Source organism: Rhinolophus hipposideros (genome assembly GCF_964194185.1).
Source record: "Rhinolophus hipposideros genome assembly, chromosome: 11".
NCBI classification, from domain to species: domain Eukaryota; kingdom Metazoa; phylum Chordata; class Mammalia; order Chiroptera; family Rhinolophidae; genus Rhinolophus; species Rhinolophus hipposideros.
The window spans coordinates 17,087,822-17,108,723 of NC_138057.1; positions in this window are offsets into that span (position 1 = coordinate 17,087,822).

The following is a 20,902-nucleotide window of genomic DNA, read 5'->3' on the forward strand; positions in this document are numbered from 1 at the left end:
ATACCTATTACTTTCATATTGTGCTTTAGCATATACAGAATACGTTTATAAGTTCTCTTAATTGATTGTCACAAAACATTCTAAGTTAGTATGATAATATCATTCTTTCAAAATATATCCATAAGGACTCAAAAGTTTGAGTAACTATATATGCCTCTAAAGACTATTTTGGTAAGCTTAGAACACACATGAATATAAATACACAAAGCTTGTTATTTGCAATCCTAAATGCCTAAGATTGCACATATACTTCTTTTGTAACTAGAAATTGGTTTTGGCCTAGCCTCAAAGATATTTGTAGTTATTTCAGGAAAAGATAAATACTAAATACTTCCACTCTTAAAAGCTTTATAACCATTGTTACAAAAGAGGAAGATAATACAAAACTTGCTCTGTTGTCTAAAGTCCAACTAATAGCTAATTATATCACCTTCTTCTTTTTGGTAAAATACTGAAGGAGAAATTGCATCACACATTTGGATTAAATGACGAAACAGCGACAAAAGCTCATTTTGACAGGTAATTCTCAATTTTGCAGAAGATATAAATCAGATCCCAACAAAGAAACTACTGGAATTTTAGAGTCCCAGGACTAAAAATCTGTATATCACATCACTACCAGAGCACTCCCAACTTCTGAATTTCTTTTTCTCAGTAGCATATCAAGTATGGAGGTCAGACCCATGGAAAACCATAGTGATAAAAAACTAAAATGTAGAGTATATTTTAAGGAGAAGATCTGAATATCAATAACCACTGAAATGAGTATTGTTTCAGTTAAGTATAAAAGTTTTCATCTGGTTATATGAGAAAACAGTATTATTCATTAAGAAAAAAAACAAAAATGATTTGTGTATTGAGGATATGGTTTCGGTAGGGTAGGGACAGTGAATAGTACCAAGAGAAAATTTTGCTGGTTGGGAAACCTTGGAAAGGTTACATTTCTACCCAAATTTCCCCAATCACAAAATAAGTAGATAAAGTGAGTTAACACTAACAATTTTCTAAGAACAGTACTTGGCTATTAGTCAGAATTTTAAAAATCAACAATTAAATATTATTTCCTGAAGCTTAGCATTTTGACAATTTGTGCATATCCTAGAAACCAAGGATTAGGTATTTATTTTAAACAACTTATAAAAACATAGGTTAATAGGGGAATGATATTTCTCTATATTCCTCTCTCTGGGAGATAGTTTTGATGAAGATCTCTGAATATATGAAAGGTACTATTACAGACTAGCGTGGGCCAATTGCATTGATCAGGATAGGCTATGTATGCTATGATATCAAACAACCTGCAAATCTTGGTGCTGAAAACCACAAAGACTGATTTCTGAATTACATTTCTTCTCTATCATAGGTTATCAAACGATATCTGCTCACCATAACTACTCAGGGATCAGGTCTAATGAAGCAGATATTTTCTTGACTATTTCTGGATGCTCTTATAGAGGGAAACAAAGCTCTGGAAAGTTTTACCCTGTCACATCATTCCACTCAACTCATTGGCTAAAATTAGGGGATCTGGAAGTTCATCCATGTTCCCCAAGTGAATGAGAATCAAATATCTGTGAACAACATTAATAAATAGCATGGACTGGTATGCAGACTGTGGGGTAGGGATGGGAATAAGGGAAGAAAGAAACTGATATGATTGAGTGGAATGATTGTTTTCATTCAGGATTTATACAGCATTTCTTTTACCACTACAATACTCTCCCTGCCACCTGCCAGCACACAAACTAACATATACTTCATGAAGGGTAAGCATTCTCATTTAAATTATGTATTTTTTTAGAGACACAGAAAAAAAGTGAAACACCAGTTTTACTCTGCCATTTATTTGTGTCCCTAGATCAGCCAAAATTCAGAGCTCTCTGGATTGGAATTATTGTCACAGCAGTTCACAGTATGGTATCATAACTTACTCTTTGATTTATCATGTAAATAAAATCTATAGAACCTTTATTTGTCGAATGGGGCAAAGTGTGACTACTGGAGTGTCAACTTGCCTTTGCATTAAAAATTCTAACAGGACAAATATAGACTCAAAGTAAAAGGGTGGAAAAACAATACTCCAAGCAAAAAGCATCGAGAAAAAAGTGGGTATATCCATATTTATACCAAAGAAAATAGACTTAAAGATTTAAAGGTAACAAGAGACAAAGATGGACATTTCATAATGATAAAGGGACAATACATCAAGAAGACATAATACTTATCAATACATATGCTCCCAATCAGGAAGCATCAAAATATACAAAGCAACTATGAAACTGACAAAAACATAATTATACTAGGGGACCTAAATAACCCATTGACAGCTATGGACAGACCATCCAAACAGGAAATCAATAAGGAAATATCAGCCTTAAATGACACATTAGACCAAGTGGACATAATTGACATTTGTAGGAATCTCTCATCTCGTAACATCAGACTATACATTCTTTTCTAGGAACATTCTCAAAGATAGACTATATGTTGGGACACAAAACTAGACTCAACAAATTGAAGAAGATTGAAGTAATACCTAGCATATTCTGTGACTACAATGTTTTGAAATTGGAGATCAACTGAAAAAAGAAAGCAGGGAAAACCATACTTGGAGCAATGTAGCACCCTTAGTTCAAGCCCTTTGAGCACAGAGCTACAACAGGTCCTGGGGCCTGTGGAGGTTATAGCTCAGGCTGAGCCAAGCGCTCGGCCTAAAGGGGAGGACTTGGAGCCCTCGCCCTACAAAGAAGGACAGTTCCCAGTACCTGAGGATGCCTGGTTTACCGATGGTTCTAGCTGAGGGGCTACAACTGTTTGGACGGCTATTGGTGTGCAGCTCAAAATAGACACCATTTGGTTTGATACTGGCACAGGCCACAGTAGCCAGTGGGCTGAATTACGGGCTGTGTGGATGGTAATCAGCCACGAGCCTGGGCCCCTAGTTATTTGTACTGACAGCTGGGCAGTGTTCCAGGCCCTAACGTTGTGGCTCCCTACATAGAAACACCAAAACTAGTTGGTAGGACACCATCCACTGTGGGGTCAAGCCATGTGGCAGGACTTCTGGGACCTAGGGCAGAGAAAGGAGGTGACCCTAATGCATGTCACAGGTCACTCTCCCTTAGTGTCCCCAGGTAATGATGAAGCAGATGCCCTAGCATGGGCCCGATGGTTAGAACTGGCCCCTGCCACTGATGTGGCCCATTGGCTGCATAGGAAATTGCAGCACGCTGGAAGCCGAACCATGTGGCAGGTGAGCAGATGCTGGGGTCTGCCTTTGAAATGGCAGGAGACAGCAGATGTCTGCTATAACTGTGCCGTCTGTGCCCAGGACAGCCCTCAAAGGTGGAGGCTCCCCTGGGAGACACAGTAGATTACGCGAGGAAGGGTGCCCCTCACTCGCTGGCAAGTGGAATACATTGGACCCCTGCCTAAGGCCCACAATGCAATATATGCATTTACAGCAGTGGACACTGCTATGGGGTTGATGTTTGCTTGGCCGTGCCTGGCTGTGGATCATTGGCATACTTACACACAGCTCTTACACGGCTGTGTGCCCTCTATGGGCGCCCCCAAGTTATTGAAAGTGACAGGGGTACCCATTTTACGGGGCAAGAAGTGCAGCGCTGGGCTGCCAGGATGGACGTGCAATGGTTGTTTCATGCTCCGTATAACCCACAGCAGCTGACATGATTGAACGGTATAATGGCCTTTTGAAGCAAGGTCTCTGGGTGTCAAAACACCCTCCCACAATGCGTGACTGGGCCTCGAGTCTATGGGATGTCCTGAGAGTCCTGAATGAGAAACCACAGAAGGGAGGGCCCGCACCAGTAGAAGCTCTGCTACATCGAACGGCCGCTCCCATTCAATTACAAGTTACCATCAGTGAGACTGTTAAAGCCAGGCTATGGCAGAAATGGGGGCTAGCAAGAAGATGGTGGCTGAACCTGCAAGCGGAGCAGTGGGGGTTGTGAACAGTGAGGCTCATGCTTCCTGTGTTTCCAACCCAGCCGCCAGCGAGAATATAGTGATATAGTGATATGACTCCCCTACTTAAGGCTCCTGGGTGTTCCTTTTTGGCCTCGCCATATCCTGCGTTCTTATGTGGGGAGCGGGAGCAGAGACCATGCAGGGGGCCCGGCACAACACCATAAATATGTGGACACTACACAACATGCTACTAAAGAATGACTGGGTCAAAGAAGAAATAAAAGGAGAGACCAAAACAAACATAGAAACAAATTAAAATAAAAATACAATATATTAAATTATTGGGATAATTATTGGGATACTGCAAAAGTATTATCAGGAGGAAAATTTATATTATTGAAGGCCTATCTCAAGAAACAAGAAAAATTGCAAATCAACAACCTAACATGACATCTTAAAGAACTAGGGCAAAAAGAACAAATGAAACCCAAAGTCAGCATAAGGAAGGAAATAATAAAAATTAGAAAGAGCAGTCATGAATGAAATAGAGAACAAAAACAAAATTAGGATCAAAATGGCGGCGTGAGGTGAGCCTCTGTAAAGCTCCCCTGGAATTTACAACTAATCGAACAACAATAACTCCACAAAGGACTCCCTGCACAGCAGACAGACAACACAAAGGGGCACACTACTGAATTCACCTAAAAGGTGAGAGAATTGCGCGAGTGGGGAGGAGGGAAGAGAGAAGTGTACACACGGAGCCGTGTGGGCACAGGACACAGACCTAGCTCAGGGATCTGAGCTCGCTGCATCCTGGAACTACAGAAGCTGCAGGAGACGGAAAAACTCGGACTGCTAGGGCTACACTTATGGCCCACAGGGCGGAGGGGGCAGCATATAACACGGCTGAACCTAACACTCACGGCAGAGACCTTGGAGAAAAGACTGAGGGAAGAAAGCTGAAAACAGTGGTTTAAGCCCTCACTGCCAAGCAGAGAACGGAAGACTTAGGCACTGAGACTAGCCGCCCCTTTCTTACACGGAGAGCTCGCCCTGCCCCCACCTGTCTGGTGCTAAAAGCGGAATAGTAGTGGTGTCAGATCAAAAAAACAGAAGATTTGCCGTTCTGAGGACTGTAGACTGCAGACACAGATTCGCAGCCCAACTAGTTCCAGCAAAGGGGAGGGAGCTGTGGAAGTGGGACCGGCTGTGGTGGTGGTCGCCGCAATTGCTCTGGGCCACCTCTCACAACTCACCCAGCCCCTGGCCCCACCTATCTGGGCGGATCCCTTCAGGAGTAAACAGAACTGCTGAAACATATGGGTTCTGAATATGACGCAGGAAGAGTTTTGGAACTTCAAAAGCTGTCCGCATCCCCACAGAGACATGGCACCCTACGACTCGGGCGAACTGTTAACAGAGGAAAAGCCCGTCTCCCAGGGAATTCCCCCATTGTGTGAGAAGGTGGAATAGTGCAGAGAAAACATAGCACTACTGTGTCAGAGAAGAAAAAAAAAAAGGCTGTAGATGGAGAGAAAATAAAACATTCTACCAACAAGTACTAGAAAACAAAAGAAAGACCACTTCCTATCAACCTGTTGCAGAAGCCACTCCTGTAGATGTCTAGGAAGAGAAATAATAAATCAGTAATTGCCATGAATAACCAAGGCAACAAGACAACTCAGAAAGAAAATGAAAAGTGTCCAGAAAAGGAACTTAGAGATATAGAAATATGTGACTTAAATGACAGAGAATTCAAGATTGCAGTTCTGAAAAAAACTCAACGAGATGCAACAAAACACAGAAAGGCAATTTAATGAACTCAGAAAAACAATCAAAAAACAACATGAGAATTTTATGAAAGAGATTGAAATTTTGAAAAAGAACCAAATGGAATTTCTCGAAATTAAGAACTCAATAGAAGAAATTAAGAATGAAATAACCAGCTTAGGTAGTAGAGTTGACCAGATGGAGGAAAGAATCAGTGACATCAAAGATAGAAACCTAGAAATCACAAAAATAAAAGAAGAAAGAGACTTGAGACTTAAAAGAAATGAAAGAACTCTACAAGAACTTTCTGACTCTATCAGAAAGAGCAATATAAGAATAATGGACATACCAGAAGGAGAAGAAACAGAGGAGGGAACAGAGAATATATTCAAACAAATTGTTGATGAAAACTTTCCAAACTTGTGGACAGAACTGGATCCTCGAATCCAAGAAGCAAATTGAACACCTAATTACCTCAATCCCAACAGGCCTTCTCCAAGGCACATTGTATTGAAGCTGTCTAAAACCAACAACAAAGAAAGAATCCTCAAGGAAGCCAGGGAAAAGAAGACGGTAACCTACAAAGGAAAGCCCATTAGACTATCATCAGATTTTTCAGCAGAAACTCTACAAGCCAAGAGCAAGTGAACCAAATATTCAAAGTATTGAAAGAGAGAAATTATGAGCCAAGAATAATATATCCAGCAAAGATATCCTTTAGATATGAAAAAGGATTAAGACCTTTCCAGACATACAGAAGCTGAGGGAATTTTCTAATACATGACCTGCACTACAAGACATACTAAAGGAGGCTATTCGACCACCATCAACAGGGACAATTTGTGGCAACATAAAAAGCGGTAGAGTAAAGCCCTGAACCAGAATATGGGAAACGAGAAAGTAAGTATGCTGAAGAAAATGGAATATTCTAAATGTCAAACTTTCCTTTACATAAACTTAAGGGTAACCACTCAAAAAAATCCAGAACAGAAATATATACTGTAATAAAAGAAACAGAAGGAAACATCGTAGAATACCACCACACAGAAACAATAGACAACAAGAAAAAGGCAAAGAAACAATGGAGACACAACCTTACCAGAAAACTAAAGATAGAATGACAGGAAATCCTCCCATATCAATAATCACCCTAAATGTAAACGGTCTGAACTCACCAACCAAAAGGCACAGAGTAGCAGATTGGATCAAAAAACTAAACCCAACCATATGCTGTCTCCAAGAGACACCTCTCGGCTACAAGACGAAGCATAGACTCTAAGTGAAAGAGTGGAAATTGACATTCCAAGCAAATGGTACCCAGAGAAAATCAGGTGTAAACATATGAGATCAGATGAAACAGATTTCGGTGTGAAAAACATAACAAGAGACAAAGATGGACATTTCATCATGGTAAAGGGTATTATACAACAAGAAGACATAACAGTCATCAATATTTATGCCCCCAATCAGGGAGCACCGAAATATACCAAGCAACTACTAACAGAACTAAAGGGAGAAATTGACCAACACACAATTATGTTAGGGGACTTAAATACATCATTGACAGCTATGGATAAATCATCCAAACAGAAGATAAATAACGAAACAGCAGCCCTAAATGATACATTACATGAAATGGACAAAATGGACATATATAGAGCACTTCATCCTAAAACATCAGACTATACATTATTTTTGAGTGTACATGGAACATTCTCAAGGATAGACCATATATTGGGACATAAAATCAGCCTCAGCAAATTTAAGAAGACTGAAATCATTCAAAGCATATTCTCTGACCACAGGCTTTGAAATTGGATATCAATTGCAAAAAGAAAGCAGGGAAAAACAAATACATGGAGATTAAACAACATACTTTTAAAGAAGGACTGGGTCAAAGAAGAAATTAGAGGAAAGATCAAAAGATACATAGAAACAAATGACAATGAAAATAAATCCTACCAAAATTTTTGGGATGCAGCGAAAGCAGTTTTAAGAGGGAAATTTATATCATTACAGGCCTATCTCAAGAAACGAAAAAAATCCCAAATAAATAACGTCACATTACAACTTAAAGAACTAGAAAAAGAAGAACAAGTGAAACCCAAGGTCAGCAGAAGAAAGGAAACAAAAAAAATCAGAGCAGAACTAAATGAAATAGAGAACAAAAAGACAATAGAAAAAATTAACGTGACAAAGATCTGGTTCTTTGAAAAGATTAACAAAATTAAGAAACCCTTGGCTAGACTCACTAAGATAAAAAGAGAGAAGACACTAATTAACAAAATCAGAAATGAAAAAGGGGAAGTTATTACGGACACCACAGAAATACAAAGGATCATGCAAGAATACTATGAAGGACTATATGTCACCAAATTCAATAACCTAGAAGAAATGGACAAGTTGTTAGAAACATATAGCCTTCCAAGGCTGAACCATGAAGAACTGGAAAATCTAAACAGACCTATCACCAGTAACGAAATTGAATCAGTCATCCAAAACCTTCCCAAAAGCAAAAGTCCGGGACCAGATGGCTTCACTAGTGAATTCTACCAAACCTTCAAACAGGATCTAATACCAATCCTGCTCAAACTTTCCAAAAAATTGAAGAAGAGACAGTATTCCCTAACTCATTTTATGAGACCAATATTACCCTGATAACAGAACCTGGTAAGGACAACACAAAAAAAGAAAACTACAGACCAATATCTCTGATGAATATTGATGCAAAAATCCTAAACAATTCTAGCAAATTGAATACAACAATGTATTAAAAAGATTATTCATCACGACCAAGTGGGGTTCATCCCCAGGGCAGAAGGATGGTTCAACATCTGCAAATCCATCAATGTGATACATCACATAAATAAAATAAAGGACAAAAATCATAAGATTATATCAATTGATGCAGAAAAAGCATTTCACAACATACAATATCCATTTATGATCAAAACACTTAATAAAATAGGTATACAAGGAAAATACCTTAACATAATAAAGGCCATATATGACAAGCCCTCAGCTAATCTCATAATTAATGGTGAAAAACTGAAGCCCTTTGCTGTACGTTCAGGAACATGACAGAGCTGTCCCCTATCACCTCTGCTTTTCAACATAGTGTTGGAAATCCTTGCCAGAGCCATCAGGCAAGAGAAAGAAATAAAAGGCATCCAAATTGGGAATGAAGAAGTTGAATTTTCACTCTTTGCAGATGACATGATACTATATATAGAAAACCATAAAGACTCCACCAAAAAGCTATTAGAAACAATCAACGAATACAGTAAAGTTGCTGGCTACAAAATCAACGTACAAAAGTCCATTGCATTCCTTATACTATCAATGAAATCTCAGAAAAAGAAATACAAAAAACAATTCCCTTTGCAATTGCAGCAAAAAGAATAAAATACCTAGGAATAAACTTAACCAAGGATGTGAAGGACCTATATGCTGAAAACTATAAAACATTTTTGAAAGAAATTTAAGAAGACACAAAGAAATGGAAAGACATTCCGTGCTCATAGATTGGAAGAATCAACATAGTTAAAATGGCCATATTACCCCAAAGCAATATACAGATTTAATGCAATCCCCATGAAAATCCCAATGACTTTTTTAAAGAAATAGAACAAAAAATCATCAGATTTTTTGGAACAACAAAAGACCCCAAATAGCCAAAGCAATCTTAAGAAAAAAGAACAATTGTGGAGGTATCACACTGCCTGACTTTAGCTTGTACTACAGGGCTACAATAATCAAAACAGCATGGTATTGGCAGAAAAACAGACACACAGACCAATGGAATAGAATTGAGAACACAGAAATAAAACCACATAAATATAGACAGATAATTTTTGACAAAGAAGCTAAAAACATACAATGGAAGAAAGACAGCGTCTTTAATAAATGGTGCTAGGAGAATTGGATAGCCATGTGCAGAAGAATGAAACTGGACTGCTATCTGTCACCATGTACCAAAATGAATTCAAAATGGATCAAAGACTTAAGCATAAGACCTGCCACAATAAACTGCATAGAAGAAAACATAGGTACTAAACTTATGGACCTTGGGTTCAAAGAGCAGTTTATGAATTTGACTCCAAAGGCAATGGAAGTAAAAGCTAAAATAAACGAATGGGACTATATGAAACTTAAAAGCTTCTGCACAGCAAAAGAAACCATCGACAAAATATAGAGGCAACCGACTGAATGGGAGAAGATTTTTGCAAACAGTGCCTCCGATAAGGGGCTAATATCCAAATTGTACAAAGTACTCATGAAAGCTTAACAACCAAAAAACAAACCACCCATTTGAATAATGGGCAGAGGACCTGAAGAGACATATTTCCAAAGAGGACATACAAATGGCAAATAGACATATGAAAAAATGCTCAACATCACTAATCATCAGAGAAATGCAAACAAAAAACACAATGAGATATCACCTCACCCCAGTCAGAATGGCTATCATCAACAAGACAAATAGTAACAAGTGTTGGAGAGGCTGTTGAGAAAAAGAAACCCTCATCCACTGTTGGTGGGAATGCAGACTGGTGCAGCCATTATGGAAGGCAGTGTGGCGATTTCTCAATACGTTACGAATAGAATTACCATATGACCCAGCAATCCCTCTCCTGGGTATCTACCCAAAGAATTTGAAAACATTTATACATAGACACATGTGCTCCAATGTTCATTGCAGCTTTGTTTACCGTGGCCAAGACATGGAAACAACCAAAATGTCCTTCGATAGATGAATGGATAAAGAAGTTGTGGTATATATACACAATGGAATACTATTCGGCAGTAAGAAAAGATGATATAGGAACATTTGTGACAACATGGATGGATCTTGAGAGTATAATGCTAAGCGAAGTAAATCAGAACCGAAAAAGCAGAGAAACCTATGATTTCACTGATATGTGTTATATAAATCAAAAATAACAAAAGAACAAGACATACAAATGAGAAACAGGAACTCATAGACACAGACAATAGTTTAGTGGTTACCAAAGGGTAACGGGGGGTGGGGGGAGAGAGATCAAGGTAAGGGGGATCAAATATATGGTGATGGAAGGAGAATTGACTCTGGGTGGTGAATACACAATGGGATTTATAGATGATGTAATACAGAATTGTACACCTGAAATCTATGTAATTTCACTAACAATGGTCACCCCAATAAATTTAAAAAAATAAAAAAAATAATGCAACAAAGAGCTGGTTCTTTTAAAAGATTAATAAAATTGACAAATCCCTGGCTAGACTCACTAAGGAAAGAAGAGAAAAGATACAAAATAAACAAAATCAGAAATGAAAGAAGAGAAGTTACTACTGATACCACACAAGTACAATGGATCATACAAGAGTAGTGTGAAGGACTACATGCCACCAAATTCAATAATCTAGAAGAAATGGACAGTTAGAAATATACAACCTTCCTAGACTGAATCAAGAACTGGAAGGTCTCAACAGACCGATCAATAGTAAAAAAAATTGAAACAATCATCCAAAACCTCCCCAAAAGAAAAAGTCCAGGACCAGATGGCTTCATTAGTGGATTCTACCAAACATTCAAAGATGACTTAATACCTATCCTCCTCAGACTCTTCCAAAAAATTGAAGAGGCAATACTTCCTAACTCATTTCTGAAAGCCAACATTACCTTGATACAAAAACCTGGTAAAGATAACACACGTTAACACAAACAAACAGAAAAAAAAACATACTGACCAATATCTCAGATGAATACAAATACAAAAATCCTAAACAAAATACTAGCCAATCTAAAACAACAAAAACATACATCAAAATGATTGTACATCACAATCAAGTGGGGTTCATTCCTGGATGGTTCAGCACACAGAAATTGATCAATGTGATATACCACGTAAATAAAATAAAGGATAAAAATCTGTGATCATATCAATAGATGCAGAAAAAGCATTTGATAAGATACAAAATCCATTTATGATTAAAACACTTAATAAAATGTGTATTGAAGGAAAGTACCTCAACATAATTAAGGCCATATACTACAAAACCTCAGCTAATATCATATACAATGTTGAAAAACTGAAAGCTTTTTCTCTAGGATCAGAAAGTAGACAGGATGTCCACATCACCACTGTTATTCAACATAGTATTGGAAGTCCTCGCCAGAACAATCAGGCAAGAGAAAGAAACAAAGGGCATCCAAATTGCAAATGAAGAAGTCAAATTGTCACTTTTGCAGAGACATGATTCTTTATATAGAAAACCCTAAAGACCCACCGAAAAACTATTGGGAACAATGAACAAAAACAGTAAAGTTGCAGGATACAAAATCAGTGTATAAAAATCCACACTGCATTCCTATACACTAACAATAAAGTTTCAGAAAAGTAAATGAAAACAACAGTTCCTTTGGCAATAGCAACAAAAAGAATAAAATACCTAGGTATAAACTTAACAAAGGATGTGAAGGACCTATATACTGAAAACTGTAAGACATTATAAAAAGAAATTAAAGAAGACACAAAGAAATGGAAAGATATTTCACATTCAGGGTTGGAAAAATCAACCTAAATGGCCAAAGACCTGAAACAATAAATTGCATAGAAGAAACCATAGGTAATAAATGAATTTGACGTCAAAGGCAAGAGAAGTAAAAGCAAAAATGAATCAATGAGACTATATCAAACTAAAAGCTTCTGCAAAAGAAACCATCGACAAAATAAAGAGGCAATCAATGAAATGGGAGAAGATATTTGTAAACAACAACTATGATAAGGTGCTAATATCCAAAATATATGAAGAACTCATACAACTTAACAACAACAACAACAACAAACAGTCCAATTAAAAAATGGGCAGAGAACCTAAAGAGACATTTCTCCCAAGAAGACATACTAATAGCCAATAGATATATGAAAAGATGCTCAACTTCCCTAGCTATTAGGGAAATGCAAATCAAAACCACAATGAGATATCACCTCACCCCAGTTAGAATGGCAAGTATCAACAAGACAAATAGTAACAAGTGTTGGAGAGGCTGTGCAGAAAAAAGAACCCTCATACACTGCTGGTGGGAATTTAAATTGGTACAGCCGCTACGGAAAACAGTGTGGGGGTTCCTCAAAAAATTAAGAATAGAATTACCAAATGACCCAGCAATCCCTCTTCTGAGTATCTACTCCCAAAATCTGAAACCATTTATCCATATAGATGTTTGTACCTTTATGTTCCCTGCAGCATTAGTCACATGGAAACAACCAAAGCGACCTTTGATAGCTGATTGGATAAAGAAGATGTGGTACATATACACAATGGACCATTACTCAGCTGTAAGAAAAGATGACATACTGCCATTTGTGACAACATGGATGGATCTTGAGATTATCTTGCTAAGCCAAATAAATCAGACAGAAAAAGTCAAGAACCATATGACTTCACTCATTTGTGGGATATAAAACTGAAAGCAACAAATGAACAAGACAAACAAATAAATACTCATAGACACAGACACCAGTTTAGTGGTTACCAGAGGGTAAGGGGGGTTGGGGGGTCGTCGAACAGGGTAAAGGGGGTCAAATATATGGATGATGGAAGTAGAACTGACTCTGGGTGGTGAACACACAATGCAATAGATAGACGATATATTATAAAAATGTACAATTGAAGTGTACATAATTTTATTAACCAATATCACTGCAATAAATTTAATTCAAAAATTTTAAAAATCTAACATAGATTGCTAGGGGAAAGGAAGTTAGTTTTATTAAACTGAGATTTTGTTTTTAAATCCTATGCATGTATCAGACTTCATCTCCCATGGCCTGTTGGATCCTGAGATTTCACACCTCCTCAGAACCACTAACCACTCTGGGCCATCAGGATTCATATAGTCCTCTGCTGAAGTTGTACCTGTTTTATACAACTCTCATCATTTCACTTTTGTTTCAGTTGTGCAAAACTGTAGGGAAGGAAGAAGAAATATCTTGCCCGCCTAGGATCTTAAATCTACCTAGGGCCAGGGCCAATTACTAACACACTTTGGGGACATGTAACAACTGATTGGTCACCATCACATAGGCACAGATATGCTGCTTCATCTCAAATGTTGCCCTTAGTAACAAAGACATTTATTTTTTTCTAAGCATCATTCATGAAAACAGCTATTGGAAGCAGAAAAATAACTATTGGAGGTCCTTTTTAATTAACTTTTTATTTCCCACCCTCAGGCATCGGAGAAAATAATGAAAAATCATCATGAAAGAGTTGATGACCACCTACTGTTTTATATATATAGTAATACCTCTAAATGTTTTGTTTCTATGTAAAAATAATTTTTCCCTTAACATTTTGGTTACCAGAGAAATTCAATTGTATTAAGAAGAACAGAAGTATTATATTATTTAGTTTTTCACTGAATTGTCTATTTCTGTTTATTTTTATGCTTGCCATTCACTCTAATTCTATTTCATTCAGTTGCATATGTTCCCTTTTTTTTTCATTCTGAATTCTGCTCTATCCCACTCAATTTTCATGCATTTATCTTTCCTCTCTGAATAGCTATATTGTATCATTAACATAAGGCAGCAGAGGGAAGAAAGTTGATGTTTTTGCCTCTCTTCTTAATTTCAGAATGGAAGTTGTATTCAGCTTCTCTATATTTGCTTGTTTTTCATATTTATCCAATGGAATTCAAATATAACACTGATATTTAATGAGCTACAAATTGATTTTGAAAATTCTTACATTGGAATAATACATAGTTCTTAGGTTGTTTGACAATATTGGTATGTCAATATATGATATAATTACTAGTGTTTTTATTTATTTGTGAATTACACTGACACATTGATAAATTGCACAATGGTCCTGACAAATCCCCCTTTTCATTCTCCCTTTCTCTCTTTGATGCAGGAATTATGATGAATAAAAAGAAATGTGGATCAACACTTTAAAGAATAAAAGCAATTAAACTTTTGTTGGTGCTATTTATTATTTTGAATTTGTAATTTTTGTAAATAAAAACATTTCACAATAAGAATTTCACAGAAAACTCAAATACTTCATAAATTTTTCCTACAAATTCTTATCTCTGTTGGTACTTCGAGTTATCTAAAAACAAACAAACAAAAAACTATATCTCCACTTGTTATGTTAAAGTCAAAAGACAAGAGTAAAATTAAAAAAAAAACAAAACACTAATCTTTGAAAGTAAGAAGGTTCATGGATGTCCTGTATATGGGGACAAACTTGCATAGTTTGGCACAGATGGGAGCTAACTATTCTCTTATGTGTAGAAAACTTGGAGCAAGAAGCAGGTCATTTAACAGAAGTATGCACAAATCTCCCTATGATAGCAGTATAAATTGAGGGAAGGAAAATGGGAATAAAATTAAGATGTCCACACAGAAACTTATCAAAAGATTCAGTTTAGGCTAAGATGGTTGTTTTCAGAAATGTGAATATGACTGAGAATTAAGGGGCCAGGAGCCAGTGAGAATAGTTTTGGGGAAAATTCTATATATGAAGATAATACTACCAATTGTAAATATAGAATGCAATTGTAATCATGCTGTTAAAAAGAATATGTTTTCATTATAGCAACTGAAATTGATACCTGCTATTTCAGGTATCCATGACTTTTTATAAGCTATCCCTCTGGCTAGAATCTCTTCCCTGATTTATCCACTTAGGGAGCTTATACTCACCCTTCAAAATCAGTTTAAATGTTAATCTGTCTTTGGACCATCCTTGAGCCCAGGTTAGAACTGATTTATTCCTACATTATGCTATCACTGAAGCACACTTACTGGTTTACATTTCTTGCTTGCAAACAATGAACTACTTAAGAGTGAAGGCATTTTCCATTTTCTTTGTATATATTACTGGTCCTGGTAGATATTAGGTATGATGTAAGTATGTGCTGAATGAATGATTCACATAATTTTCATCATTATAATTCATGGAAACTTCTTTCTGGTGGGAAAGAGCTATCAGGGCCAATTGTCTTTCATGGCTTCTGAATTTAAGATGCTGAAAGCAATGTTTTGCATATTGTGTTGTTAGGAGGACACATATCCAGGTCATTTAAGACACTTTGACAGGACAATGAAATAAGAGGATTGATGGAGAACAGCTTACACGAAGTTAATGAAAAAAGCTGAAGAGGGGAGAAAAAACAGAGCGCAAACCTCCAATTGTAGATGTTTAGTTCTACATGGAAGGAGAATAAATTAAGGAAACATCAGGCTTGGTAAAGTTTTGCACAACAAAGAGGAAATATATTGTTTTTGATAGACCAAAGAGAAATATTATTTATTTTCTTCCTGCCTTAACGCTGCAATTGCTGACCAAATTGGGAAAGACTCTGTCAGTGACTTTTTCTTAGTAAGTGTTCTAGACACTGCTGTCTAGTGACGCACCCACTATCCTCACTACTCTACAATTAGCTAACCCAAAAGACTGTGAGTTCCTTAAAGTCAGTACCCTGGCTTTATTTATTTCTTTTTCCTTGTCAGAGTATCATAATTTATTTGAATAAATATGTAGAATTTTTATCATTGTTAGATAAATACTTTTTTTTTTGTATTAGCTAAATGGGGCCTGGCCCCTTTCGCTAATAAAAGTTATACTATATATATATATATATATATATATATATATATATATATATATATATATATACACCATGGAGTATTACGCAGCCATAAAAAGAATGAAATATTACCATTTGCAATGATATTGATGGACCTAGAGAACATTATGCTAAGTGAAATAAGTCAGACAGAGAAAGACAAATACCAGGTGATCTCACTTATAGGTGGAATCTAAAGAAAATAAATGAACAAACTAATCAGAAACAGTCTCAGAGATATGGAGGAAAAACTGAGAGTTGCTACATGGGAGTGGGGCTGAAGATAAGGAGGAAGGTGAGAGGATTAGAAAGCACAATCGGTAACCACGAGATTGCCATGGGGATACGAAAGTCAGTTTGGGGAATATAATCAATAACGTTGTAAAGATTGTGTAGGGTATCCAATGGACACTTATTAGTGCCATCTTATTAGGGAGACTACCTCAGGATGATGTAGATGCCTGATCACTGTGCTGTATACCTGAAGCTGAATAATATCAACTATAATTTTATTCACATGAAGCGGAGTACCCTATTAGGAATAGAGACAGTGGAAAATGTAACGGTTGTATGTGATGTCAGAGGGGAAGTAGATTGGGGGAAGGGGGTTATCACTTTGTGAGGGGTATAAATGATAAATGTCTAACTATTACATTGTTTTGTACACCTGAAACTAATAACAAAAACAATAAATAAATATATTCTGAATTCATATTTAAAAAGAAAATCTATGCTACATAAAATCTATGTAGAACATTATAGTCCTAACAAATTCTATTGACTTCATGTTAGGAGTAACCAGTGATAATGCAATAACTTGAGAAAAACAGATAACTTACTAGATATAACTGGGAAAGTTCCAGAAATATTCATAAAAATTGTTTTTGTGATCTAAGAACTCATTTTAGGGAAATAAATCAAACAAGAAATAAGGAAAAAGCCATATTTTCAAAAATGTTCATTAAAAATTATCTTTAATAGTAAAAGTTGAAAACAAACTCAATTTCAACAAAAGGATAAACTGATCAATTAACTCAATAAGGATATTGATAGCCATTAAAATGATACTTAAACAGATCTTACAGACACATAGAAAAGAGTTATTATAAAATTCAAAAGGAAAAAGTGAACCAATAATTGCAAATGCCATATAATTGCAATTATGCTACATATATGCACTAAATGGAGGAATGTATGAAATAAAAATTGTTATCATAATGGTTTCAGGGTGGTAGGATTATGACTGTTTTTGATTTTTAAAAATTATCTTTCATGTGATAGTATTTAAAATAAAGAGAAAATTTGAGGGTTTTTTTCTACATTTTCAGAATTTAAGTATGATTAAGCAATAAAAAGTGTTTCTCCATATGAAAGAGCTTACTATTAATATATGATTTATGTATGCAACATTTCTTAAGTATTTACTAGCACCTACTGTGTTCCTGGAGCATTTCTATTTTTTTTTATCCCAGTCATGATTTAAAACAACACAAATGTTACAATTATGTAGATTGGAAATCTAATATCTCAGTACCTCAGCTCAACATCAGCCAGGGCTTAAGAATGTCAATGATACGTGTATATTGTCAATGGCCAATTGAAATATGTTGTGGTAGTGACCACAATACGCAGCTGCTATCTTCATCTCTGACATTCTTAGCAGGGGTGCAAAGAATTGAAACAGCATGGAAGATTTAAGTGCATTGGTCTCTGAAAATCATGCTGCTGAATGAAGGCATACAGCAGGGTCAAGGTTTACTAGCAAGTGCTCGGCAGTTATAGGTAGTAAGCATTGAGGTAATACCTAATGGACTGGATCGCAACATTAAAAGGCCGATGAAAATGACAATTTGGAAATTTGGTAGAGCAGAGACTTGGGCAAATGCAGTTAAAGGACTCTCACTCCTCTAAAAGTAGCCCTCTGGCACCAAGACTTCCCTCATATTTAAGACCATTCCAATGGACTTAAAGCCTTTTTCCCTGAAAAATACCTTTTAGAAATATTGAGGAATCTGCCAATTCTGTAAGATTGTCGAAACTTCAAGTAAAACCCACACTGTTTTTCATCTTTAAATGATTTCCTAATCATGAAAAAAATAAATGTTTGAAAAATTTTTCTATAAGAAGAAGAAATAATTAAATGTGAAAGATTGAGTTACAGTATTTGAACTCTACCTCAGAGCTTTGGAAATGAGGAATTTACTGGTCTTTATCGTCTAACACTACTTTAATTATACAGAAGCAAGACAGATGGTTTGTCTGGTGGTGGTGGTGGTGACGTGTGTGTCTATATGTGTGTTTGTGAGTGTGCGTGTATGTTTGTACCTGCAGGCCTCTGCTTTAAAAGGTAGGACTTGGACCTACCTAAACTGGAAAGAAGCCTACCTAAACTGTTTTTTCCTTTTAAAAGCTCTACATTCACCTTCCTAGCTGCCAGAGTCACATTTCTGTAGATTTACAACAAATGGCCAGCAATTCAGCCCCTTGTCAAACGAGCCCCTCTCTTTGCTCTTCTTGTCACCTGCTGTAGTAAGGGCTGGCACTGCCATGCCTTTATTTATTAGGAGGAAACGTGGACTTGTGCCCAAGGAGAGGAAATAGTAAGAAATGTGAAAAAAAAAAGAGATTAGAATCCTTCGAGCATCCTAGAAAGTAAGGCATTTGGAGAAACAATATCCCTAAATCTTTGTGGACATCAACCTAATTATAAAGACATTGAGGACCTGGGGCAGCAGTAGGCCACCTTTGCAAGAGCAGCAGGAGCCTTTGGTTGCAAGCAGCCCTGTGTGGTCTTGTGGTTCAAAAAGGAGGATGAAAAAAAAAGGCGCGTGGAAATCCATGGAACTGTAAGCTTTAGTACTTTGTCTTTGAACACTTAGGGTAAGGACAAGGAGTCACATGGCAACCAAATGCATTTTCCCTGCCTAACTACCACTTTTCAGCCCAATCGATGCCTACTGTCTTAATTAGGTACCTCACTCCATACAGAAAAGATGGCACAGCAGTGCCCTCTCATGTTTATATAGTCTGCTCAGTCCTCTTTGGGTACTAAGTGCTGTTTTTGATACTAAAACTGATTTGTATCTTTTTTGTTTGTTTTTCTTAACCTTGGCTCTACAATTGGCTGAATGTCTGCAGCGGTACTCACCAAACGAGAGCGGCTGTACCTCACTAGCCAGATAACTTTTACATTTGCCATACCAGGAATAAAGACAATTGAGATTTAGCTCTCTCACCATAACCCTGTAAGACATGACAGGCAGGTCAAGCATACTCAAATAACGGCAGCTAAACACAAAACGGGGGAATGTATATATACACATAAAAGTGTCAGGGAGACAGTCCCATTCAAATTTTAAAAATGCAGCTGGCAAAACACCTCAAACCTGTGAAAACACTGCATGGTAAAATCTCCCCTACTGCAATAAGATCAACATTCACAGAGAGTTCTCATGTAAGAAAAGAAAGGAAATGGACTTGGTTTTGATGCATGCCTGTTCTGATCTGAAATATCTTGACTTATACTTGACAGCTCTATCTTTGGCTTTTGGGTCATGCTTTTATCTTAATCCCTCATACCATTCAGCATTTTGCAAGGAAAAGCATTCATAATTTCAGATTGCACTAGAGAATGTCAGGACTCTAGTATGTAGACAATGCAACATTTTCCACTTTGATTTTTGCAGATTGCATTATCTTTTAGAGTGGATAGTAATTTGCAGGAATCAGTAAGGAGATTGGGCTCAATGTTCATAAAGAATGAATGGTGCCAGTTTAAAGTTATCCAAATACTTTAAAGGTCAGCCAATCTACTTCCTGATGGTTGTTAGACATGTTACCAAGAGAAAGCTGGGAGAGCTGTAAGCAGCAAGTTAAGACTCAACTAATCATTCCTTTAAGAGCTAAATTATAATGACAGAAAACAAAGGAGTGCTAAATATAATGACAGACAATGTTATATTGTATCTCTATGTGTTTCAAAATTTTATTCATCCAAAGTAATTCATGAGCTTTTAGAGGCAGCATAGTACAATCCACTTCAGGCTTTGATAGAAGAGAATAAAGCCATCTTTCACAATACACTCCACAGGTTTTTTTAAATTGTATTAAAAAATAACTTGAATGTTTTAAAGTGATTAGATGCTGTGATTATGTGTTTCTGAGGGCTATATTTATACATTTACATCTGGTACGATGAGCTAAGAGCAAAAATAAATCGGCCCAGGTGGGAAAGGAGTAATGAGATGAAAACGAACAGAGGGAGAGAGGAAATAGAATAGTAAACTGGCCCAATGAGAGTTCCAATGAATGACTTGGTTGGTTAGAGTAGCACCACTTATCACCCTTGACAAGGGCTATCTTAGGTGAACTGATTTGAAGAAAACTTCCTTTTTCTGGGGGTGCTTATTTACACATGCACTTGAACAAGTTTCTAAGAAGCCAGGACAAAGTAAATGCTTCTCTGATTACATAGCATTAAGCCATCTTATAGCTGCTTATCCATATCTGCCATGGTTTCATGGTGACCAATATTTTCTCTACACACTTGTCTCTAATTTAGTTCTTATAAGTTGA